This window comes from Tamandua tetradactyla, chromosome 7 (assembly GCF_023851605.1).
Source record: "Tamandua tetradactyla isolate mTamTet1 chromosome 7, mTamTet1.pri, whole genome shotgun sequence".
Lineage (NCBI taxonomy): Eukaryota > Metazoa > Chordata > Mammalia > Pilosa > Myrmecophagidae > Tamandua > Tamandua tetradactyla.
This window is the reverse complement of record NC_135333.1, coordinates 117469818-117494295: the sequence shown is the minus strand read 5'-3', so window position 1 is coordinate 117494295 and position 24478 is coordinate 117469818. Positions and strand designations below refer to the sequence as shown.

General features: G+C 40.5%; 1 pseudogene; it reads right to left on the bottom strand.

The window, feature by feature from the left end:
- Window positions 1–18213: 18213 nt before the first annotated feature.
- On the bottom strand, window positions 18214–19144 carry LOC143690019 (olfactory receptor 6C74-like; annotated as a pseudogene).
- Window positions 19145–24478: the final 5334 nt, after the last annotated feature.

Sequence of the window (24478 nt, the reverse complement as noted above, 5' to 3'; positions counted from 1 at the left end):
AAGTAGGACTCCTTCTGGCTTCCGGTTGTGTGTAGGCTGGCTGCGTCCGGGTAGGCTATAGCAGGATTTGTTGAAGCGCTGAAAGAGAGAAGAAAAACATTTTTCTCAGGGAGAGACTTCCACCCTGGAGAGATTATTATTAGAAGGACGGGGGGAAGGTGTCTTAGGGGTTAGTTCCGATAGTGGAGGATCAATATGTTTTATTAGTCTTTCTGGAAGCCAGCGAGGGCCTTCCTTTTCTTGATCATATATGCAAGCAGAGCCTTGTCCCCAAATAATTACAGGGTCAGGCCCATTCCATTTTGATATTAAGGGGTCACGCCACATAACAGTGGCCTGATTTGTAGAGGTTTCCGAATGCCAATGTCGGTCGGCTGCGGAACACCCATTCGTGTCAACTGATAGAAAATTAAGAACAAAAAGCACATGGTGAAGGAGGTCGCGAGGGCACTGCTTCATCAGGGAGAGAGTGCTATTTTTCAGGCGTCCTAGGGTATTTTTCAGGGTGCGATGTGCTCGCTCAATTATTCCCTGTCCCTGAGGATTATAGGGGATTCCTGTAACATGTTTAATATTAAGTTGTAGGCAAAAGTTTTGGAAGTTTTTTCCCGTATAGCCAGGCCCATTATCTGTTTTGATGGTTTTTGGCTGACCTAAAATGGAAAAACAGTATAGTAGATGGGATTGAACATCCTTTGAGGCTTCTCCAGTATGGAGGCTGGCCACAATGAACCCACTGAATGTATCTATGCTGACATGCACATATTTTAGCTTGCCAAACTCTGGTAAGTGTGTGACATCCATTTGCCAAAGTTCATTAGGGATTAGCCCTCTGGGGTTGACTCCCAAGTGTGGGACCGGCAATTCAGTGACACAATTTTTGCAGGCTTTGACTATGGATCTTGCCTGTTCCCTAGAGAGGCGATATTTGTGGTGGAGGGTGGTTGCATTTAAATGGTGTTGAGCATGGGCTTTTGTGGCTGCTTCAAGTGGGTTGAGGACGGCTAGATGAACTGAGCGAGTGGCTGCATCCGCTAGGGCATTGCCCTCAGTGAGTGGGCTAGGTAGGTCCGAATGTGCTCTGAGGTGTCCTATATAGAAAGGAAGGTGGCGCTGGTGGATAAGCTTTTGTAGGGTTGAGAATAACTGAGTAGTTTTGGTGGAGGGTTTGATAAAAGGTGTTGTTTCCAAGAGGGGAATAGACTTTGCGATGTAGGCACTATCGGTGTATAGATTAAATGGTTGGGTCTGGAGTGTTTGAAAGACGTGTAAAACTGCATAAAGTTCAATGAGTTGAGCCGATGTGTAAGGGGATGGAAGGCGGGTGGCCTTGCCCTGAATTACATAGGCGGTGGTGCCATTGGCAGAGCCATCGGTGAAAACTGTGAGCGCTGGGGTGATAGGTGTTTGTGATGTGACCCGAGGGAAGACAAACTGATGAGTTTTAGCAAACTGGATTATAGGATCACTTGGATAATGATTTTCTAAATTGCCTGAGAAGGAAACACAAGCAATGGCCCATTCGTCATTTGTTTGAGATAGCCATTGTATTTGTTCTAGTGTATATGGGAGAATGATGGTATCAGGGTCCCTTCTGAATAACTGGAGGCTCATTCATTGGCCTTTCATTAGGAGGGAGACAGTTAAAGATGGATATGGGAAGAGAACTTTGCTCGGTGTGGAGGAAAGGTGTACCCAGTACAAAGGTGAGCCTTTATTTGTGGGAGACTTTAGATTAGGTTGCCAAAAAACCCCTGTTGGCGCATGAGGTGTGGGAAGAATGATAAAGTATAATGGTTGGTCATAGTGTATTTGATAACAGGTTTGATTTTGGATAGCTGATTCTACAATGGTTAGTGCTCGAGCGGCCTCCTTTGTTAAAATCCGAGGGTAGGAAGGACTGGGGTCACCTTTTAGTAAGTCTGTAAGGGGTGCGATTTCCTCAGTTGTTAATTTTAAATAAGGATGGAGCCACTGGATGTCACCTAAAAGTTTTTGAAAGTCATTTAGGGTTGTTAAGTGATTGGTTTGTAAATGGATTTTTGGCGTTAGGACACGCTCTTGATGGAGTTCAAAACCTAGATATGAGAATGGATTTGAAACTTGTATTTTGTCTGGGGCTATTGAGAGACCCATTGCTTTCAGGCATTTTAAGAGCATTAGAAAGCAGGTATGTAAGTCAGTAATTGTTTGGCTGGCAATTAAAATATCGTCCATGTAATGGAGGATATAGTTGCATGGCCATTGAGCTCTAACGGGACAGATGGCATCGGAAACAAATTTTTGGCACAGTGTTGGGCTGTTAGCCATGCCTTGTGGAAGAACTTTCCATTGGAAGCGAGACATGGGGGCTTGAAAATTAGTTTGAGGGACACTAAAGGCGAAGTATTGTCTGTCCTTTGGATGGAGGGGTATAGAAAAGAAACAGTCTTTAAGGTTAATAATTATTTTGTGCCAATTTGCAGGGATAGCAACTGGTGAGGAAAGGCCAGGCTGAAGCGCCCCCATGGGGACCATTACTTTATTGATGGTGCGTAAGTCCTGTATTAGTCACCATTTGCCAGATTTTTTCTTAACAATGAAAATTGGAGTGTTTCAGGGCGAGTGGGTAGGTTCAATATGCCCGGCATGAAGTTGTTCCTGTACTAACCGTATAGCTGCCAGGGTTTTATCTAAGGTTAATGGCCATTGATCAACCCACACAGGATTCGTGGTTTTCCAAGAGATTTTTGTTGCGTGGGGTACAGGAATGTCAATGACCATCATGGTAAATTTGGATTGTAACCTAGTCCTGTCCAGTCCCTTCGCAGAAATGTCATTATGGGTTGTTTTATGCCCTGGTTATTTTTCCCCAAACCTTGCCCAGGGAGATGGTGCATTTTCAGCATTTGTGCAGTGACAGCATCATTTGGACTATGCATGATAATTTTCATTTGACTTAAAATATCTCGGCCCCACAAGTTTACCGGTAGATCAGGTATGATATACGGTAAGACATCTCCGGTGTTGCCCTCCTCATCTTCCCATTTTAATAATTGAGCGCTTACGAGGGGTTCATTTTGGCCACCTATGCCTCAATTATAGTATGAATGGAAGTGAGGGGCCAAGCTTTAGGCCAGTGTTTTGAGGAGATGACAGTAGCATAAACTCCAGTATCAATAAGCCCTGTAAAGGGTTTTCCATTGAATTTTAAACATAAGGTTGGTTTTTCTTTCATAATAGGTTGGACCCAATAAGCATCTGATGACCCAAAACTGTTTTTTGAGCGATAGAGTTTTTTTAAATTAGTATTGATATGTTGAAGGGGGAGCAAAATGAGTTGTGCCACCCAATCTTCAGTATGGATGGGAACGAGGTCATAGTTAGTGACAGCAATAATTTGAATTTCCCCTGTATAATCATTATCAATTATTCCTGGGGTGATTTGGAGGCCGTGCAAGGTGGTGCTAGCCCTTCCTAGTACTAGACCAAAAATGTTAGGAGGTAATGGCCCATAGACTCCTGTAGGGATAAGTAAGGGTGATGTTTCTGGGGTTAGTATTGAGTCGGAGGAGGCACAGAGGTCCAACCCCGCACTTCCTGCTGTGGCCCTCTGGAGTTCTGAGACATGGAGGCATGATGAATGGTTGGTAGCGCTGGAACTGAAGGGAGGGGTTGCTGCTGGGGGACAAACCGTACTGCCCCGGTGTTTGTCCTCTGAGGGGCCTGGGGCTGGCCCTGATGGGAGTTTCCCTGCTGCCTAGGCATTAAAGGTTGACCCATGATGTCAGTTTTAGAGTGACAATCAGAGGACCAGTGAAACCCTTTTTTGCACCGAGGACAGACGGCGCGAGGGGGAGGTCTTGGACTGGGGAAATTAGATACTGGCGGGTGCGTGGGAAAATTATTTGTGCGTAGGAGGCAATTTTTTGAATAATGACCCGATTCATTACAATTAAAGTAGATGGGGCCGTTGTTTTGAGGGCGATTTTGTAAGACAGCTAATATTGCCTGAGTATTAGGATTTATTCCGTTACAAAGTTTAATATAATTGGAGAGGTCAGTGTTATGAAAAGGGCGGATTGCCGCCTGACAGGCAGTGTTAGCATTTTCATAAGCAAGATACTTGATAAAATCGCTTTCACTTTGCTGATCACCGAGAATGCATTGGGCTGCAGTCTGTAGCTGACTAAGGAAGTCAGTATATGGCTCGTTGGGACCCTGAACTATTTTTGATAAAGAGGAAGTGAGAGCCCCTTTTTGGGGGAGTAGCCTCCATGCTTTAATGGTGGCGGACTGCACCTGGAAACCAAGGGGGTATTGTGCTTGGGTAGAATTAAGATGATAAGACTTGACCCTAGAAGCTTTTTTAATGACCAAGATTTTGTGCTGTCTTTTAAGATGTTGCTTTCAGCATACTTTTTACACTGCTCCTCATAGTCCGCTTTCCATAGCAGGAAATCGCCACCTGATAGGGTGGCTCTGGCGAGCTGTGACCAATTATTTGGAGTAAGCTCCTTTTCGCTAATATTGTCTAGCAAAGCCAGAGTAAAAGGGGCAGTTGCTCCATAATCATGCATGGCTTTTTTTAGTTCTTTTAAATATTTTAGATTAATCCTTTTGTATTTATTGGTTCGGGGTGTTTCCTCCCACTCGTGGCTACACTCGTGGCTACATTCTGATTTTATTTCGTCCTCATCATTGGCCTTCTCGCTCCCTTCCTCCTCACTTTCCTGTTCAGACTGAGGCTCGGAAGCCTCTGACCTTGACTTTTGCTGGCTACGGAGGACCGGAAAAGTGTAGTTGGCACAGCGGGGGTTAGAGGGCTTATTTTAGTTAGTCATTAGAGAGAGAGAAGAGAGCGCCTGACTGGCGGTTTGCAAGGAGTTGAGGAGGTGATTATTTTGCAGTTGTTGTCGGCTAGCTCTGGCCTGTTCTTGGGCAAAGAGTTCATTAAAGGTGTTTGCACTGTTTCTGAGCGTAGTGGCCGCTTCCTCCAAGGCTGTATATTGTGGCAGGAAGGGTGGAACTCAGGGCATTATAGGATAGCAATGGTGAGGAGGTTGTGGTGCACATGGCACATGGGGGGGGGGGGTCGGAAGGCTGGGAGGTTATTAAAAGCTGAGAGGGGTTTTTCGGCACAGGGAGTTTTATCTTCTTGGAGGTCAGTGTCATTTGGTATATCTATAGTGACAGAATTACATTCTGAGTGGGGTCTGGAGAGGGGATGTGCATTTTTTAAGGCATTTTCTCCCTCTCTATAAAGCTTTAGTATTTCGGGGTCTGAATTTTTTAAGGCATTTTCTCCCTCTCTACAAAGCTCTAGTATTTCAGGGTCTGAAGGGAAAGTATTTATGGCCTCATTGATTAAGTTCCAATAATTGAAGGCTGTAACTGGTACTTTTTCCGGCCCGAAAATTTTATAATAGTCCTTTAAACAATCTCCTACTCTCAACCAGCATTTTTGGTCTATGGTCCCATCAGCAGGGAACCATGGACAGGTTTGATAGACAAACTGAAAGAAATTTCTAAGGTCCTTTTTCTTAACTCTCACTCCTCGCATCTTGAGGGTTTCTTTTAATTGTCTCACGTAAAGCTCATGTGTACTAGATTCCTGTCCCATAGTGAATTTTTTAAATGAAAATGAAAGTGACTTACTGCGTGATCCTTCGCTTTTCTCTTTGTTCGTCCGTCGGCGCGAGGCAATGTCGCCGGGGCTGCGTTCACAGGCGAGTTACTTCTGTGGCAGTCCGGGGTTATGGGAGGGCCCTCCTCATTTTTCAGCGCGCGATGCTTCTATCTCTCAGCTAGCAGTTGAGCCCCACGTTGGGTGCCAATTGTCCCGACCCGCAGGACAGTCAATGGGGTCCGCCACCTGCTGAGGGAAGAATGGCTATGGGACAGAGAGATGCAAGAAGGACAGCAAGACAGGATTCTCATCAAGCTGCAAATTTTATTAAGCAAACCAGGTGTATATATACTGACTTGGGGAGGGAAGTAGGGTATGTGGAGCATTATGATAGGAGGGAGTTTGCGCCAGCGGGAAGGGTTGGTTAGATGATTTGTGGCACTTGTTGCCAGGGAAAAAGGGGCAGAACAGACTCTTGGCGGGAGCCTATTTCCGTGAAGAACCTTGTTGTAATATGTAGGTGCTATTGCATCAGCCAGGGTGGCCATGTTGGCTTAATCACCATCTTAGGTTAGCCTCTGGTCCACAACAGTTCTACTCATCTGTTGACAAGGTAGATGAAAGGAGCATCAGAAACAAGGTTTTCACAATCACACAGTCACATCATGAAAGCTATATCACTATGCAATCATCATCAAGAAACATGACTACTGGAACACAGCTCTACATTTTCAGGTAGTTCCCTCCAGCCTCTCCATTACATCTTGGATAGCAAGGTGATATCTACTTAATGCATACGAATAAACTCCAGGATAACCTCTTGACTGTTTGGAATCTCTCAGCCATTGATACTTTGTCTCATTTTACTCTTCCCCCTTTTGGTAGAGAAGGTTTTCTCAATCCCTTGAGGCTGGGTCTCAGCTCATTCAGGAGTTTTTCTTCATCCTTTGATGCTGAGTCTCAGCTCATTCTGGGATTTCTGTCCCAAATTGCCAGGAAAGTCCACACCCCTGGGAGTCATGTCCCACATAGACAGGGGGAGAGTGGTGAGTTTGCTTGTTGTATTGGCTGGAGAGAAAGGGCACATCTGAGCAACAAAAGAGGTTCTCTTGGGGGTGACTCTTAGGCCTAATTTTAAGTAGGCTTGACCTATCCTTTGTGGGGTTATGGTTCATGAATTGTTGAAAATTCAGTTATCTGCACTGCTTCGGTTGTCTGCACTGCTTGTGAGAACATCAATAATTCAACTTGGGGAGGTTGAATTTTCCCCCATTCTCACCATTCCGTGAAGGGGACTTTGCAAATACTTTTCCACTCACTGATCAAATCACTCTGGGATTCATTGGGGTTTCACTCTTGACAAACCAATAAAATCTCATGTCCTACCCAAGGTTCCATGTACTCATGTACTTCTGTAGTTCAACCAACTATCTACCTAGGTTATATTAGGAGATGTACTAGTCCAAATATAAATTTTGCCCCAAATAGACATTTTTTATTTAGTCTCACACATAAGTTGAAATTTTAAAATATTAATTACAATCTATCTTCAGCACCCTGCAGTAATGACATTCCTTTGTTCTTCCTCATGCAAAAACATTTCTAAATTTTTACATTTAGTCATTATCACTATACACTCTAGGCATTCCTAGATTATGTCATCTCAGTCTTTATCAACTATCTTTCTTTGTGATTTCATTTATGCTCCATCCCTACTCCCTCTATCATTCTCACATTCAGCTTCATTCAGTGTTTTAACATAATTTTATTACAGTCAGGTAGTGTTGTGCTGTCCATTTCTGAGTTTTTGTATTCAGTCCTGTTGCACAATCTGTATCCCTTCATCTCCAGAAACCCAATATCTTACCCTATTTCTATGTCCTGATGGTCTCTGTTACCAACAAAATATTCCAAGTTTATTCACTAATGTCAGTACATATCAGTGAGACCACACAGTATTTGTCCTTTTGTTTTTGGCTAATCACACTCAGCATAATGTCCTTAAGGTCCATGCATGTTGTTACATCCTTCATAACTTTATTCTGACTTACAGCTGCATAATATTCCACTGTATGTATATGCCACAGTTTATTTAGCCACCCGTCTGTTGATGTACATTTTGGCTGTTTCCATCTCTTGGTAATTGTAAATAATGCTGCTATAAACATTGGTGTGCAAATGTCCATTTGTGTCCTTGCTTCCATGTGCTTTGAGTAGAGACAGCACGTAGATGGGTCTTGTTTTTTAATCCATTCTGCCAGTCTATGTCTTTTGATTGGGGAGTTTAATTCATTAATATTTACTGTTATTACTGCATGGGTAGTACATTCTTCTACCATTTTGCCTCTTGGATTTTATCTGTCATATCTAATTTTCCTTCTTTTCACCTTTACTCATAGTCTTCCTTTCTACACTCTTCTCCACAACTCTCTCTTCTGTCTTTTCATATCTGTCTCTAGTGCTCCCTTCAGTATTTCTTGCAGAGTTGGGCTCTTGGTAATAAATTCTCTCAGTGATATTTGTCTGAAAACGTTTTAATCTATCCCTCATTTTTGAAGGACACTTTTGCTGGATATAGAATTCTTGGTTGGCAGTTTTTCTCTTTTAATAATTTAAATATATCATCCCACTGTCTTCTTGCCTCCATGGTTTCTGCTGAGAAATCTGCACATAATCTTATTGGGTTTCCCTTGTATGTGATGGATTGCTTCTCTCTCGCTGCTTTCAAGATCCTCTCTTTCTCTTTGACCTCTGACATTCTAACTAGTAAGTGTCTTGGGGAACGCCTATTTGGGTCTAATCTCTTTGGGGTGTGCTGCACTTCTTGGATCTGTAATTTTAGGTCTTTCATAAGAGTTGGGTCTGTAAAATCTGTAATTTTAGGTCTTTCATAAGCTCATAAGACATAGTCTTATCGAGCTCCCCTTGTATGTGATGGATAGCTTTTCTCTTGCTGCTTTCAAGATTCCCTCTTTCTCTTTGATCTCTAGCATTGGGATTAGTAAGTGTCTTGGAGTACGTCTATTTGGATCTATTCTCTTTGGGGTACGCTGCACTTAATGGATATGTAATTTTAAGTCTTTCATAAGAGTTGGGAAATTCTCAATGATAATTTCCTCCATTAGCTTTTCTTCTCCTTATCCCTTCTCTTCTCCTACTGGGACACCCACAAGACGTATATTCATGGGCTTCATATTGTCTTTCAGTTCCCTGTATCCCTGCTTATATTTTTCCATTTTTTCCCTATATTTTCTTTTTCTTGCCAGATTTCAGATGTTCCATCCTCCGGTTCAGAAATCCAATGTTCTGTTTCTTGAAATTTACCATTGTAGGTTTCCATTGTTTTTTTCATCTGTGTCTTTCATTCCCATAAGTTCTTTGATTTGTTTTTTTAGATTTTCAATTTCTTCTTTTTGTTCATTCCTTGCCTTCTTTATATCCTCCCTCAATTCATTGATTTGGTTTTTGATGAGGTTTTCCATGTCTGTTCGTACATTCTGAATTAATTGTTTCAGCTCCTGTATGTCATTTAAATTGTTGGTTTGTTCCTTTTACTGGGCCATATCTTCAATTTTCATAGTGTGATTTATTATTTTTTGCTGGCATCTAGGCATTCAATTACCTTAATTAGTTTATTCTGGAGATTGCTTTCACTTCTTTTATCTAGGGTTTTCTTGCTGGATGAATTTGTTGTCTATCTGTTCTTTGACATTCAATTCAGCTTTATCTGGACCTCTAGCTTAAGTTTTGTTTAACAGAGGAGAGTTTTTCAGTTCTTGTTTTCTTGTTTCTTGCTCTGCTTGTATGGTGTCTTTCCCCCCCCCACACACACTCATGAGGGTCTACTTAGGTATTATAGACCCCAGCCGGATTTTCCCAGACCATACTGGCCTTCTATCAGGAGGAAAGAGTCACCTGTGTCAGTTTTCCCCAAGGCTGAGACCCAGCAGGGTGAAAGAGTTTCCTGTGAAGTCTCTGGACTCTGTTTTTCTTATCCTGCCCAGTATGTGGTGCTTGTCTGCCTGCAGGTCCCACCAGCATAAGATGATGCTATACCTTTAACTTTGGCTGGTGGCGTGGTGGAGACCAAGGACAGTTTGTAGGCTGGTTTTAATGGTTTCAAATTACCAAGCCCTGGTGTCTGAATTCCTTGAGAGAGGTATTCAACCTGAGTTGGGATTCACCCCTCACCTGGTGAAGGCACAGTCTCCAGACAAGCCCTCAAACACGCTTGTTTCTGCCTATGCCTGGGCAGTTGCAGGTGAGGAGCCCTATCACTATATCCAAAGGCAGTCAAGCCTTAGTAGAAACACAGCCACAAAAACCTCTATTTCCTTCTTTTTTTTCCTTTTTCCCTCAGCCCTGCCCCCTTGGTGCTGGGGCAAAAATGAGCAACCTCTGCTTGGCCAGGTTCACCTGAACTGGAAGCCATTTTTAGTACTCAGAATTTGTTAATTTATTCCACAAGTAACATTTTGTTGGGCTCAGTCCCTGCTGATGGTAAAGTCTCGTTTCTTTCCCCCTGGGAAACAGCCTGTGGGGGAGGGGCAGCAGTTACCACAGCTTGGGGAACTTACGGTTCTGGGGGGCTTGCAGCTGGTCCAGCTGGTCCAGATTGGGGTATGCTGTGAGTCCAGTAACTGGCGTGGCTCCAGGAGCTGTTCTGTATTGTGTCTGGCCATTTAGTAGCTGTTCTGGAGGACAAACCAAAATGTACATGTTCTCAAGCTGCTGTCCTGTCCCGGAAGTCCTGAGTCCATCAATTTTATCAATTTTACCAAAGAACCAACTTCTGGTTTTATTGATTCCCTATTGTTTTTTTTTTCATTGTTGTTGTTCTCAATTTCATTTATTTCTGCTTTAAAGATTGTCATTTCTTTCCTTCTATTCATCTGGAATTAGTTTGCTGTTCTTTTTCTAGTTCCTCTAGCTGTTCACTTAAGTCTATGATTTTAGCTTTTCTTTTTTAATATAGGCATTTAAGACAATAAATTTCCCTCTCAGCACTACCTTCACTATGTCATGTAAGTTTTGTTATGTTGTGTTCTGATTTTCTTTTGCCTTGAGATATTTATTGATTTCTCTTGCATTTTCCTTTTTGACCCACTGGTCATTTAAGAGTGCATTATTTAGCGTTCATAAAATGTGGATTTTCCATTCCTCCACCTGTTATCGATTTTCAGCTTTATTCCATTATGATTAGAGAAAGTGCTTTGTATAATTTCAAACTTTTAGAATTTGTTGAGACTTGCTTTGTGACCCAATATATGCTCTATTCTGGAGAATGATCCATGGCCAATTGAGAAAAATGTATATCCTGCTGTTCTGGGGTGCAATCTTCGGTAAATGCCTGTTAAGTCTACTCATTTATCAAATTATTCAAGATCTGTTTCCATATTGATCCTCTGCCTAGATGTTCTATCTATTGATGAAAGTGGTCTATTGAAATTTCCAACTATTATTGTAGTGATATCTATTTCTCCCATCAATTTTTCCAGTGTTTGCTTCATTCATTTTGGGGCACCCTGGCTAGGAGCATAAATACTGTGATTGTTCTTTTTTCTTAGTGTATTGCCCCTTTTATTATTATACAGTGTCTTTCCTTGTCTCTTTTAGTAGTGTTATATTTAAAGTCTACTTGGTCCAATATGATCATAGTTATCCCTGCTCTTTTTTGGTTACTGTTTGCATGGGATATCTTTTACCAAACTTTCACTTTCAATTGTTTTGTGTCCTTCTGTCTCAATTGAGGCTTTTGTAAGGAACATATAGAAGATCCTGTTCTGCCAGTCTATGACTTATGATTGGGGCATTTAATCCATTAACATTCAATATTATTACTGTAAAAGCAGTTCTTTCTTCAACCATTATGTCTTACTTTTTTTCTTTTTACCCCTTTAATTAATCTTACTGATATTCTTCATTTGTACACAGTCCCCTAAACCTCTTTCTCCTTTCTTTCCCTATCAACCTATAGCACTCCTTTTAAAAATTCTTGTAGAGTATTTTTTGTTAATGAACTCTCACAGCATACATATGTCACCATTTTGATCTCTACCTCATTTTTGATGGACATTTTTGTTGGATATAGAATTCTTGTACAGCAGTTTTTCTCTTTCAGTGTCTTAAATGTATCATAACACCACATTCTCCCCTCCACGGTTTCTGATGAGAAATCCTCGCTTAGTCTTATGAAGCTTCCCTCATATGTGATGGGTGCCTTTACTCTTGCTATTTTCAGAATTCTATTTTCATCATAGGTATTTGAAAATCTGATTAATATGTGTTTTGGAGTAAGTCTATTCAGATATCATCTGTTTCAGTTATGATGCACTTCTTGAAACTGTAATTTGATGTCTTTCATAAGAGTTGGGATGTTTTCAACTATTATTTTCTCAGTTATTCTTTCTGTCCCTTTTCCTTTCTCTTCTTTTGGGACAAACATTACATATATGTTCATATGCTTCATGCTGTCATTCAACTCCCTGAGACACTGCTCAAATCTGTGTATTAGTTTTCATAGCTATTTTTTTATGTGTAAGATTTCAGATGTCTTTTCCTCTAGTTTGCTGATTCTAGTTCTGTTTCTTCACATCTTCTATTGTATGTCTCCATTATACTTTTAATCTCTTTTGTATTTCATTTCCATAAGCTCTGATTTTATTTGCATATCTGTAAGTTCTTCTTTATACTCACCCAATATCTTCTTTATATAATTAATCTCTCAATGCATTGGAGGGACTACAACCCTGCATCAGTGTTTGGGTCCCACTCTGAGTCCTCTCCTGGAAAACTGCAGGTGGCATATTGGGTTAGGTCTAGGGTGCCATCAGGGGTGTTTTCCTCCAGGTGTTTTTGCACCACCACTACCACACAGTGACACTCCTCAGTGCTGAGAAGAGTTACAAGTAGCTGATTGCAGTCGGTCCAGGTGGGCTGGTGGGTATGGACAATAGACTGGAACAGGTCAATCATCATCTGGGTCCTCTCAGTGTAGGATGGTGTATGATTCTTCCAGTTCAACAAGTCAGTAGAAGTGAAGGGGATATATATGAAGTTTCTTCTCCCTTCCTGAAAGTCTCCCTGGGCATCAACATAGGGAGGGCCTGGGGTCTCTCTCAGAGACATTAAGGGTGTGACTGTAGGTGGAGCAGCTACAGCCAGCCAGGGCTGCAACTGCCATAGCTCAGGGGTCCAGGGATGGCTGAGTTCAGCGGAGTCTCAGGAGATGCCTCTGGGCTGCTGGGGGGAGCAGGGGTTGCTGCAGAAGAGCTTGGCTGGGCCGTGGATATTGGTGGTATGAAGTAAGGCAGGGGGTTTTCTTCTTCTCTGGTGGTCTGGATAAAACTGGAATCTTGGACTTATTGCCTGGCTTCTTATGGGATCCCTCCATCACCTGGGTGAGAAGCACTTGGCAATGTCCATCAAAGCAAGTCTTTATCCATCCTGGCTTCTTCTTTGCAACTTCTGGCCAGGTGGCAATGTAGGGAAACTGATCTGGGTGGCCAGGCATCCCTGACACTATACTATAAACTGCCTGTACTTTCTCTAAGTCAAAAGTTCCCTCAGGTGGCCAATCTACCCCAATGTTGGGCTATTTTAGCCGACAGATTTCCTGAATTGGCCGGGGGTCAGCTCGACTCCCCAGTCATCAGTAAAATTCTACTTAAAGTTGGACCTCATGCACCGCAAAGGTGTCTTACTAAATTCCCCCTCCCCCCTCACATTGGTGGAGCCAAAAGATAGGGGGAAGGGTGTACAGACAAATAATAAAGGGATTTTGGACAATTTAGTGCTTCGTTCAGCCTGGCCACTCCCCTAGCGGGGACGTTGGGTGCCTCTTGGCTTTGGTGGTCCGGTATAAACCTCTGGCCAGCCCCCTGCAAGGGTTGCCCACCTTTAACCGTATGAGGATCGCCACAGATTTGCAGAATCCAAACTCACTCATGGCCTGGTGCTCAGCTCCTGTGGTCCAGAACATTCACTCACTCACTCAGTCACGCACATTTAATCAACACTCCTCCCATGCCACCCTTCCTAAAACCAAATCTGAAGACTTCCATTTCCATTGCTCCTCCAGATGGAGACTGGTACTCGGAGAGTCTTGGGGGTTGATCAGGCCTCCCTTCCACTCAGTCCCTGGCCCCAGAGTAGGCTGATAACCTGACACACTCGAGTGCTCACCAGTCAGACTGGCGGTGCTTCTGATGCTTGATTCCTGAAACTGTCCTGGATTCATCTCCACTCCAGTGTTGAGGGCACCGCCACCGGCGAGGTCAGGAGCCCAAGACGGGAAGATTCCGGTGCCGGAATTGGATTCCATTGCGTCTCCGGTCTGGATGACGCTGCCGTCATGGGTGAGGAAGGTGAGAACATCACCCCCTGTTAGATCCTGGAAGAGCCCCCAGAAATGTAGCATGAAAACCAGGGCCTCAGGCCTCCAGGAACATTCTGTGAAATTAGAGCAGGCTGAGACTAAAGGACTGCAGTTTCAGGAAGCAAGTGATTTATTAGCTCATGCCCATGGGGCTCAGTCGAGTCACCTTGAAAGTCTGAGCCCTAAACAAAAGGCAACACTTGTTTTTATAGACACTATTACATGCTACAGATAGGGTAAGCCTAATACGGTAAATAGCAATATTAAAGGAAAGACAATCGGTCCATTTATGGCATTGAAGCAGCTTACAGAAGCAGGTGAGTGGCTGGGGAGGGGTCCCTATCCCAGAATGTGTCTTATCTTTATTGCCTGCAGTTTCATCCATTCCTAGCAGTTAGGAAAGGGAGTCTCTACCAGGAATATATCCTATCTTTTTGCCTGCAGCTTCATCCATTCCCAGAGGTCAGGAGAGCTGGTCTGGGGTTTTCTCTAGAAAAGGCAGCTGAATGAGAGAGAGAAAGGGCTCCCTGTTTGCTACAGAATGGCCTTTAAAAAGGGGAGTTTAATAAGTTGCTAGTTTACAGGCTGAGAAAATTTTCCAATTAAAACAAGTCTATAGAAATGTTCAATCTAAGGCATCCAGGGAAAAATGCCATGGTTCAAGAAGGCTGATGAAATACAGAGTTTCTCTCTGAGGTGAGAAGGCACATGGTGAACATGGTTAAGGCTTCTCTCTCATCTGGAAAGGCACATGGCAAACATGGCAACATCTGCTAGCTTTCTCTCCTGGTTTCCTCTTTCATTAAGCTCCCTGGGAGGCATTTTCCTTTATCTGCAAAGATTGCTGGCTGGTGGACTCTGCTCCTCCTGGCTATGTTTTTCCTCTCTGCTATCTCTGAATCTTGCTTTTCTGTTTGTTTTCTGATTTGCCTCTACATGCTTTTAGCAATCCTTTCATTGTCTCTAGCTACTTTCACCCTGGAGGGCTGATTCTGGAGGAAGACCTCCCTGGAGAGGACATATCCCAGTCAGTTTTCCCAGACAAGACAGGTCCAGGTGTCATGAAGGGAATGGAGATCGGTACCCAGGTTCCCTGGGAAGAAGACCCAGCAGATGCCAAACTTTGTTGTCAAGTCTCATGATTCTGGACTTTCCCTTTCCTGGCCAGCAGATGGAGCACTTCAGTCTGCTGCTCCCCACAGGAGGAAGGTGGTTCTGTGCCTTTCATTCTCAGCTGACCCTACCCCTGCCAGAGGCTGGTTGACAAAGAAGCTGAGGGAAACTTAGCTGAAATTGTTGCTTTTATGCAGCCCTTTTAATTTGAATTCTCTAAATAATAGTCACTACCTATGCTGGGCCTTGGCCCCTCTTCCCCAACCCCCTTGTTTTCTTGTGCAATTGCTGCCTTTAGCACCCTGTTCCCACCTAACTAGAAATGTTACAGTGATTCTCAAGCATCCTCACTTCTATCCCTGCTGGTGCCAATTGTTTCAATGGCCAATTTATGTGTCTGGAAAATATTGCTTGTACCACAGAGGCCCGGATTTATATTCTCTGAGTGACAGCCACCAATTGCACTGGGCCCTGCCCTTCCCACTTTTCTCATGGAAGAGCAGCCCTTCAGCAAATTATCTCTGCTGCCTGAGGGGTTACAGTCCCTATCATTCAACTCTTCTGTACCCCTGCCTGGGGGAGGACTGAAACAGAGGCTGCCGGCTATTTTCTCTAATGGGCTGCTTTAAAAAAATGCAGCTGTTCTCAGAGCTTGTGGTCCAGCTCGCCTGGCCTGGCCTCATATCCCCCTTTTCTTGGAGCAGAGTTGTCCTTCAGTAAATCAACCTCTGCCACCTCCAGAGGTCTCTGTGTGGCTCTGTCCACCCTGCTTCCTCTCCTGCTGGGACTGTGGCTGAAAAAGAATCCATTGGGGTCTTTGTTTCTTAGGTGCATTGTAAATTTCACTGTGCTCAGAGCTGGTAACCAGCAGTCCAAATTTATTAATCAAAACTCAAAATTGGTGCCTGGCTGAGTCTCACTCTCCCTGGTCCGAGGAGAGAGGGTTTCTATTTCCCACTAGAGAGTGACTGCTGAGTCACTCTGCCATGCCAGTGGTGCTGGGACTGGAGTCCATGGTATGGAAGGCTTTACTTGCCCCTCTTTAACGTGATTTATCAATCACATTTCCATTCCAGATGCTTCTGACTGTTCCAGGCTATTTACTTGCTATCCTGGAAGGTGGGCTAAATCCTAGAACTCCTTATGCTGCTGTATTGGGTCTAAGACAGTTAACTTTTACTGTTAATGAAAATTCATATGAACTCAGGCAAATGATTCTAAATCCAAAAGTAAATCTTAACTATAATCTGAATGAGATTTTTGGCTCTTCTAAGAAGATATAATAGATAATAGATGACAGGATAAAAGATAAATAGATAGATAGATGATAGATACATAGATAGATAGATAGATAGATAGATAGATAGATAGATAGATAGATAGATAAATAGATAGATAGATAGATAGATAGATAGATAGATAGATAGATAGATAGATAGATAAAACAACATTCTGTAAGTGGAAGTATTGTTTAGTACTCTGTCTTAACTGAGAAAAGGAAAGTAGAATTATGTTTAAATATAGACAAGATACTTGCCTCTATCAATTGAAATGTATACACTAAACTCAGCAAAAGATTCTCTATAGAAGTAAAAATAAAGTCTGTTAAACAGTACACATAATTTATTGCTTGATAATGTATATATATGATGGGCAACTGAATAGAAACAAAAGCCAAAGACAGGAAATGAAAATTTTGTTGGAATAAATAGCTCAGTAAATGGCAATTTTGAAGGTCAACATATCCCATGTGCCTAATTTGAATAGGATCAGAATTTTATGGGAAATTTCATTTAAGTGATGTATACACAAAACACTATCTAATGTAATTAGGTTTATTGAAATATTTTTAAAAATGAAGTTACAATATTTTGTCATTGTAATGCATTCAAAACCAACCAGGAAGCATTTAACTGGATTATATAGTCTAAGAGGAAACACAAATCCTAACTCAGACAAAATCCTCAAACTAAAATTGTGTCCTCTTACTTGTGGAGTTTTAAAGCCATTGAGTCCCTTTTGTCCTGCCATATCAGCACTATTCCAAAACCTATAATTAATATTTTTTACAATCTAATTTTCTGTCTTATATAACTATGGGATTTAGCTTTCTGAGTTGTTTTTTCCTTTGTTCTCTCCCTTTTGTATCTTCTAGCCAACTGTAAACCATTCGTTCTTTTTAGATGAGTTTATTATGAAAATTGTTTTGATGGATTTATGTGATGTATCTTTCTTACGTTTTCTTGTTCAAGTGCATGGAAATCTTTTCCATTCTACTAACTCTTCTAATTGTAGTAGGGGAATATTTGAGTTAATTTCAGTAGTTGTTTAAACTTTACTTCTTATCAACAGTGACACCCTTGAGGGAAGAAATTATACTCTGATTAGAAATGGTGTTTCACTATGGGCTGATGCTTGTATGAGATACTTATGATCTGAGAATATTTCTTTGCTATATTCCACTCATCCATCTGTACTCCTATAATGCTCAAAGTACCAACACATCTTCATTCTCGGGTTCAAAATGCCTGATTCAGAGGAACAAAGGATGTGCTACTGAAGATGTTATTAATAAGGTTGGACTTTTGTGAGCCTGGATGTCACATTGGCTCACCACCAGAAAAAGATTAACTTCATGGCAGAAGATGGTGGAATGAAGAGTTCCAGGATTCATTCCTCATCCTAAGCAGCTAGTAAACAGCCAGGAACTTTCTGAAACAACAGTTTTGTGGCTCTGGAGGCCAGAAGAATGCCAATGATTTGTTGGTTTAAGACTGGGACCGCAATATTTTAGATATCTGAAAATACTTAAAATATAAACATCTCTAATGGAACTTGCATATAAAAATAAAATATATCTACTTTCTACAGAGTATACCTTAAAAGTGCAACCATAGTTTTTAAATAAATGTTTTTAAAGATGATCAAGAACAATGATGAAAACATTCTGACAAACTTTTAACATTGTGTAATGAAAAGTTTTATATGCAAATAAAGCTTGTAAAAGAAAGGCTAAAACAACCAGAATAAAAGAACTGGTAAGAAGCTATAATTGGTAAATTGATATTATTTAAAATTCTTTTGTTGATTTCCTTTCTATAACGTAGCAGAACATTTATTTATTTGAGAACAAAATAACACATTGCACCATATGCACGGAGGCTTTTATCACTTGTTGGTTCCTTAGAGTGTAGATGAAAGGATTCAAAAGTGGGGCAACTAAGGTATTGAGTACTGCAATTCCCTTGGAAAAAAAATTTTTTGGACTGAGGGTTTAACATACATAAAAATGCAACTGCCATAAGAGGGAAATCACAATCACGTGGGAAGAACATATAGAAAATGCCTTTTTCTTTGATTACTTGAAGGGATTTTTAGGATCATGAATGCAACATAGGTGTATGATACTATCACCATTACCAATGTGACCAGGAGTGTCACTGAAGCTGAGATGAAATCCACTGTCTTGATAAGCTAGGTATCTGAGGAGGAGATCTGCAAGAGAGGACTAGTGTCACAATAGAAATGAGCAGCAATGTTGGAGGCACAGAAGTCAACGTTTAGGCCCAGAATAAGAGGTGGAAAGATGGTAAAGAACCCAGCAAGCCATCAACTGAGGACAAGCCATATGCAGGCTTTGTTGTTCATGATGGTCGTGTAGTGCAGGGGTTACAGATGGCAACGTAGTAATCATAGGACATGGCCGCCAGCAGGTAAAATTCAGATGCTCCAAGAAGGGAGGTAAAAAACACCTGAGTGACACAACAGTCATAGGAAATGATTTTGTCCCCAGTTGCCAAGGTAACCCGGAAGTTAAGGATGCATCTAGTAGTATAAGAAACTTCTAAGAGGGAAAAATTCCTAAGGAAAAAATACATGGGTGTCTTGAGGTGAGCATCCAGCAGGGTGAGTGTGATGATGATTAAATTGCCAGTGATGCTGAGCAAGTAAATGAGAATCACAAAGGTAAATAACAAAACTTTCACCTGTGACTCATCAGTCAAATCTTTTATGATAAATAGGGTCACTCTTGAATGGTTCCCCATTACTGTTCACTTAGCCTCATAGGCCTCTCAAGCCCAAAATCTCTTTGAGATTTCTGAGAATGAATTCATTAATCAAAGACAGAAGATTAAAATTGTGTAAGTAAATATGTAAAGATGGAGTAATGGAGAAAATGTTTAACACTGAATACATTTCAGATACAATCCTCTTTGCTCTTTGCCTTAAGTATAACTAAAAACATGAACAATGTTGAAAGCAGCATAGCCTACAGCAATGGAAAAGAAATTTAATACATTTCAATCATGTAATGTGTAGTAGAAGTCATGTTGAGATAAATTTAATGCACTATAAAGATAAGGATATTCAAACCTACAGCTAACTAGCAATTATAGACACAGCAATAATAGATAAATTGAATTGAAGCACAAAATACTTGCCAAACATTATGATCACATATTTATGCTTATTCTATGAGATATAGTGAGGGAAAAAATAAAGCACAACCACAAAGAATTACAGCTTGTATAGCTAGTAAACTGCAGAACAAATATTCAGCATTCAGAGATGCTATTTTCTGAAAGTATCACTTTAAAATTACACAGTTATATATAAGCACAATAACTAGCACGTTTCTTCCCCCCTCCCTTTTTTTTAGCATGTTTCTTTAAAAAAAATAACACCAGTGTTATTTCTATGGAGTATTTCTATGGAATAGAAATAGGTGACTTCATCATGAAAGCATAAATGATCATACTTCTTTTCAATGGGCATTATGTAAGGCAGTGTTTTCTGCCTTGAGAATATTAAGAGAATTATTTCTAACTTCTTAAACAAATTATTTTTAAAAGGCAGAACATATATATAAAAGACCATACAAAGAAGCAAAAGCTAATTGTCAAGTGAGTGGCTTTCTAACATTATGTAACACTATTCCAGAAGGATGCACCAGAGAAGCTGGATTCTAAGATGGAGCCTTGAAGTAGGTAAGAGTGGAGGCCAAGAATTTCAGGCAGAGGAAGCTCCATAAGCAGAAGCAAAGTGAAATACACAAACCAGATTTGGTTGCAACCAATGATATCAAAATCATCTGTGATAGAAATGTCAACATGCACTAATGGAAAGAACTGCCTCTCCACCTTTCCACCCACCTTGCTGAGACACTTACTCAGGCACATTTGGACAATTGTGGAGCAATCTAGTATATATTTTTTCTCATTTATACATTACCCTATGGTGACATTGATAATGATGCATACATATAAAACTTCTAAACAAGAGTTTCACTTTATCAAAGCATTTTTTTGCCCAACTGCAATAACACAAACATCAATTATCCCCACAACACAACCTTAAAGGCAACAACGAAATTCACCTGAAATCATTAGAACTTTGAAGATTAAATGCAATTATACTTAGTTGTGTTAGATATGGTAAATATGAGTCAAATAATAAAAGTTATAAATGTTTAATTCTGAGTCATCATTGTAATGTATTTTCAATCTCTCACTTTTATCCACAAAAAATTTTTAAAAGGTAGAATAAAATGAGGCTAATACTTTAATAGTAAAAAAACAAAAAAAAGAGTTATAGCTGTATCTAATGGGAAATTTATCTGTAAAAATTATTATATTTGGCATCCCAAGGCATCTGGCCAAAACACTTAAAATCCTGAACAGCTTCCCCACCAGCTGCTCAGTGCTGGTTCACAGAATAATTGGCCAAGCTGAAGTCTCCCTGTGTAAATTGAGCAGAAGCCTGTTTCCCTCCCCCCAGGCAGGTTATATATTTCCTCTGCCATGGGAAAATGTGCCCAAGGTACTGAACTGCCAGGCCGCCTCTTAACCCTGCAACACTTAGACCCAAGCACCCTCATATACCTGTTTCCGACTCATGGGCCATTGCCAATGGCTTATCAGTCTGGGAGGTTTGCAGAAAAAACATGTCTGGAGAATAAAAGTTTCTCTGGTGTTAGGAAGGGACCAATGGCAACAACTAGTGGCATGGAAAGCCACTGTCTATGTACCCATGATGATGTACATGGCAAGGACCCATACCACAATGAACATCATTGCAGATGGTAAAGCATGCACTGAGCTGATTTTTGCCTGTGATGAGGATGGACATCCTCATGAGAGAGAGGCAGAAGATGAGAAGAAATTAACTTACTCTCAGTAACATCCATGAAATAGTTGAACTTCCCAAGACTGCTTCCGCCACGGGGGGATCTATCTCCAAATAGGACATGGGAGTTTGACACTTTGAAATTATGAATGTGCATAATATAATGTTCAATAAACTCTGAGGAGTCAAGAATGCAAATGAAAGCCTTAGAGAAATTATTAAATAAAGATAAAAAGAATATGACTAATTGACATATTAAGGAAATAATACTGAATATTTAAAATATTCTATCAACATCCCCCCCACTAAAATTGGTTATATTAGTTTTCCAATACTGAGTAACAATTACTCACCAACTTAGTAGCTTAAAAAATATATTTTCATAATATCCATTAACATGGGTCAGCAGTCTGGGCACAGCTTACATGGGTCCTCTTCTCAGGGCACATGCCAGTGCCAAGTTGTTGGCCATTCTCTGTTCTCATCAGGATCCTCCATTGAGGAAGAATCCACCTTTGACAGAGTTACTTTCATTGTGACTGTACAATTGAGGTAAAGTTGGTGGAGTGCAAAAGAATTATTCAGGTAGAATCTTGGGAATTTTAATTTTTAGGAATCCATCATAGGGGTAACGGCAAAAGGAATTGAAATTTCTCTGCCAATACAGTTGAGAAAAACAGATAACAATATATCATTGATCCAAGGCAAAGATGTTACATTAAAAAGGAGTTCAATTATAGTGAGTATTACTAAGATTCATTATGATTTCAATAGTAACATGACTCAGATATGAAAACATTGACTTGGGTAAAAAATGGTAGTGGATTGATGGGTGTTTTATAAATAAGCTAAATATGACCTTTTGTTTAATAGCTCTGTTTGGTGTTTCCTAATTCACAGAAGCCTTGATCGATTAGAAAAGTTTGCTGGCACCAAACTCAAACATCTATACATCTAATTATATGAAAAATAGCCCAAATAATTTTTAATCATGTAGAGATAACTTTCTTCATATATTCTATGAAACTTCACCCTGTGTGTGCTCCCAGCTGATAGGTCACTACACTTACAAAGCCTCTTGTTGTTTCTATCTCTCAGAATCCTTTAGCCAGGGGCAGACCCTGTACCATCACATAGATATGCAAGAAACCGACTTCCTTTCTGTTCTCTCCTAATGGTTTCAGAGTTTTCCTTGCCCTGCTACCTCACAGTTGGCTCCCTAATGTCACGGGCCTCTGGGCGGCTTTTTTTTTTTGCTGTGAGGAACTTTCCCTCTCATGCAAACTTGTCAAAACACGGCCTCCAGTAAAATAATTTGTGTGTTCTTGCAATCTAGTGATCAATCATTATCTTGGACAACTCCAAAAAGTTCAAATTAAAAATCACTATAGTAAGTTACAAACCAATAAGGGAGGGTTGAAGGGGATAATGTGAAATTCTAAAGTAGCAGTAGAAATAATGGTCACATGTAAGCAAGGGTTGAAGCTTTCCAAATTCAGATTTAAAAAACATGCAAGGAGGAATATATATACTTTTCTTACTTGTAGAACATATTTCAGAGTTTGGCATGGGTTACAATTCCATGCCAATTTTAGGTTTTTACTTCTAGCATCTCTAAGATCCTGGAGACTAAAAGAGATATCAAGTTAATGATTCAGCAGTAATATTCATTTGTTGAATCCATCTTCTCTGCATGTCTCCACCATCACCTTTGGTCTTTCTATCCCTCTCTTTAAGGGTGTTTGGGCTTTGGCCATCCTACCTTTTTCATGTTGTAAGGGACTGTCAATAATACAGAGTAGGGAGATGGAGCTACCTGATGTTCTGGAGAGGCTGGGCACTCTATGTTTCAGGACCTAACTGGTCCAGGGACCCATCTGGAGGTTGTAGGTTTCTGGAAAGTTACTTTCTAGTCATGAAACCCTTGTGGAATCTTATATATTGCCCTAAATATTCTTCAGGATTGGTTGGAATGGACCTTGTTAGGGTTTGGCAAGTTATGGTAGGTAGCAATGTCTAATGGAAGCATGCGGAAGAGTGACCTCCAGAGTAGCCTCTTGACTCTATTTGAACTCTCTCTGCCACTGACCTTATTAGCTACTCTTCTTTTCCCCCTTTTATTTTGGATGGAGTTGTTGATCTCATGGTGTTAGAGTAGGGCTCATCCCTGGGAGACACCTCCCAGGCCACCAGGGAGAATGTTATCCCTGGATGTCATGTCTCACTTACAGGGGAGGACAATGATTTCACTTTCAGAGTTGGGCTTACAGAGAGTGAGGCCACATCTGAGCAACAAAAAGAGGTCAGGAGGCATATTTTTTAGGAAGAAAATATTTCATGTATTTTATCAAAATGGAAAATTTGATTCAGCTTTCAGTAAATATAACAGGAAGGAGATGTAAAAATAATTCAAATTAAAAGGCAATTAAACTAAAAAAAGAGACCATCTCTAACTAAAAACTACAAATTATGATGAGAACATTAAAAATGAATAAGAATGTATTTGAATATCTGAAAATAGTGATATTAACATATTTGGGAGAAATGGAGCAGTAAAAACAGCATATAAACTTAAAGTTTAGAAAAGTGCATTTTGAAATGTTCCCCAAAGTACTAGATGTCAGTCTGTAACTTATTCTAATAGGAAAATGATCTATACATCTAGAGGCTAACCACAGGAAAACGCAAATAAATTTAATCCTCTGATTGTGTTTTAGCTTAGTTAAAATATTGATGTTATATTTTTAAAAAATCAGCAATAGTTTTATTTAGAAGAGAAGAGGTTTTATGGTTATGTGTAACTCACAAAAACTTGATATATGTTTTCTGAGGTAGGGCAAGGAAGCTTCAACATATCTCTTTTGAGTAAAAACTAAAATTCTTTCAATCTTGAGCATATTATTTAAATTTTGGAAGACACACTTTGATAAGGAAAACATATTTACACACAAAAATTGGTGTAAAAGTATTTATCTATTAGAAGTTATTTTAACAAAACTAATTCAAGCCAGCAAATTTTATTGGGAAATCAACTGGAAGATTAGAATGAGTTTTAAATAACAGATGGCATGGAATTTTTTAAAAAGAGTAGTGATATAAATGAAGTTGCACAGAAAATTGAGTGACTATCACTGCACTGAGAAGACAGATGTTATTAAGACAGTTGATATTTAAATTGAGTACTTAGAGGGTTCAGGATAAGTCTATTAATCTTGTAACAAGAAAGAATGAGGAACAGAAGATAGCAGTATAGG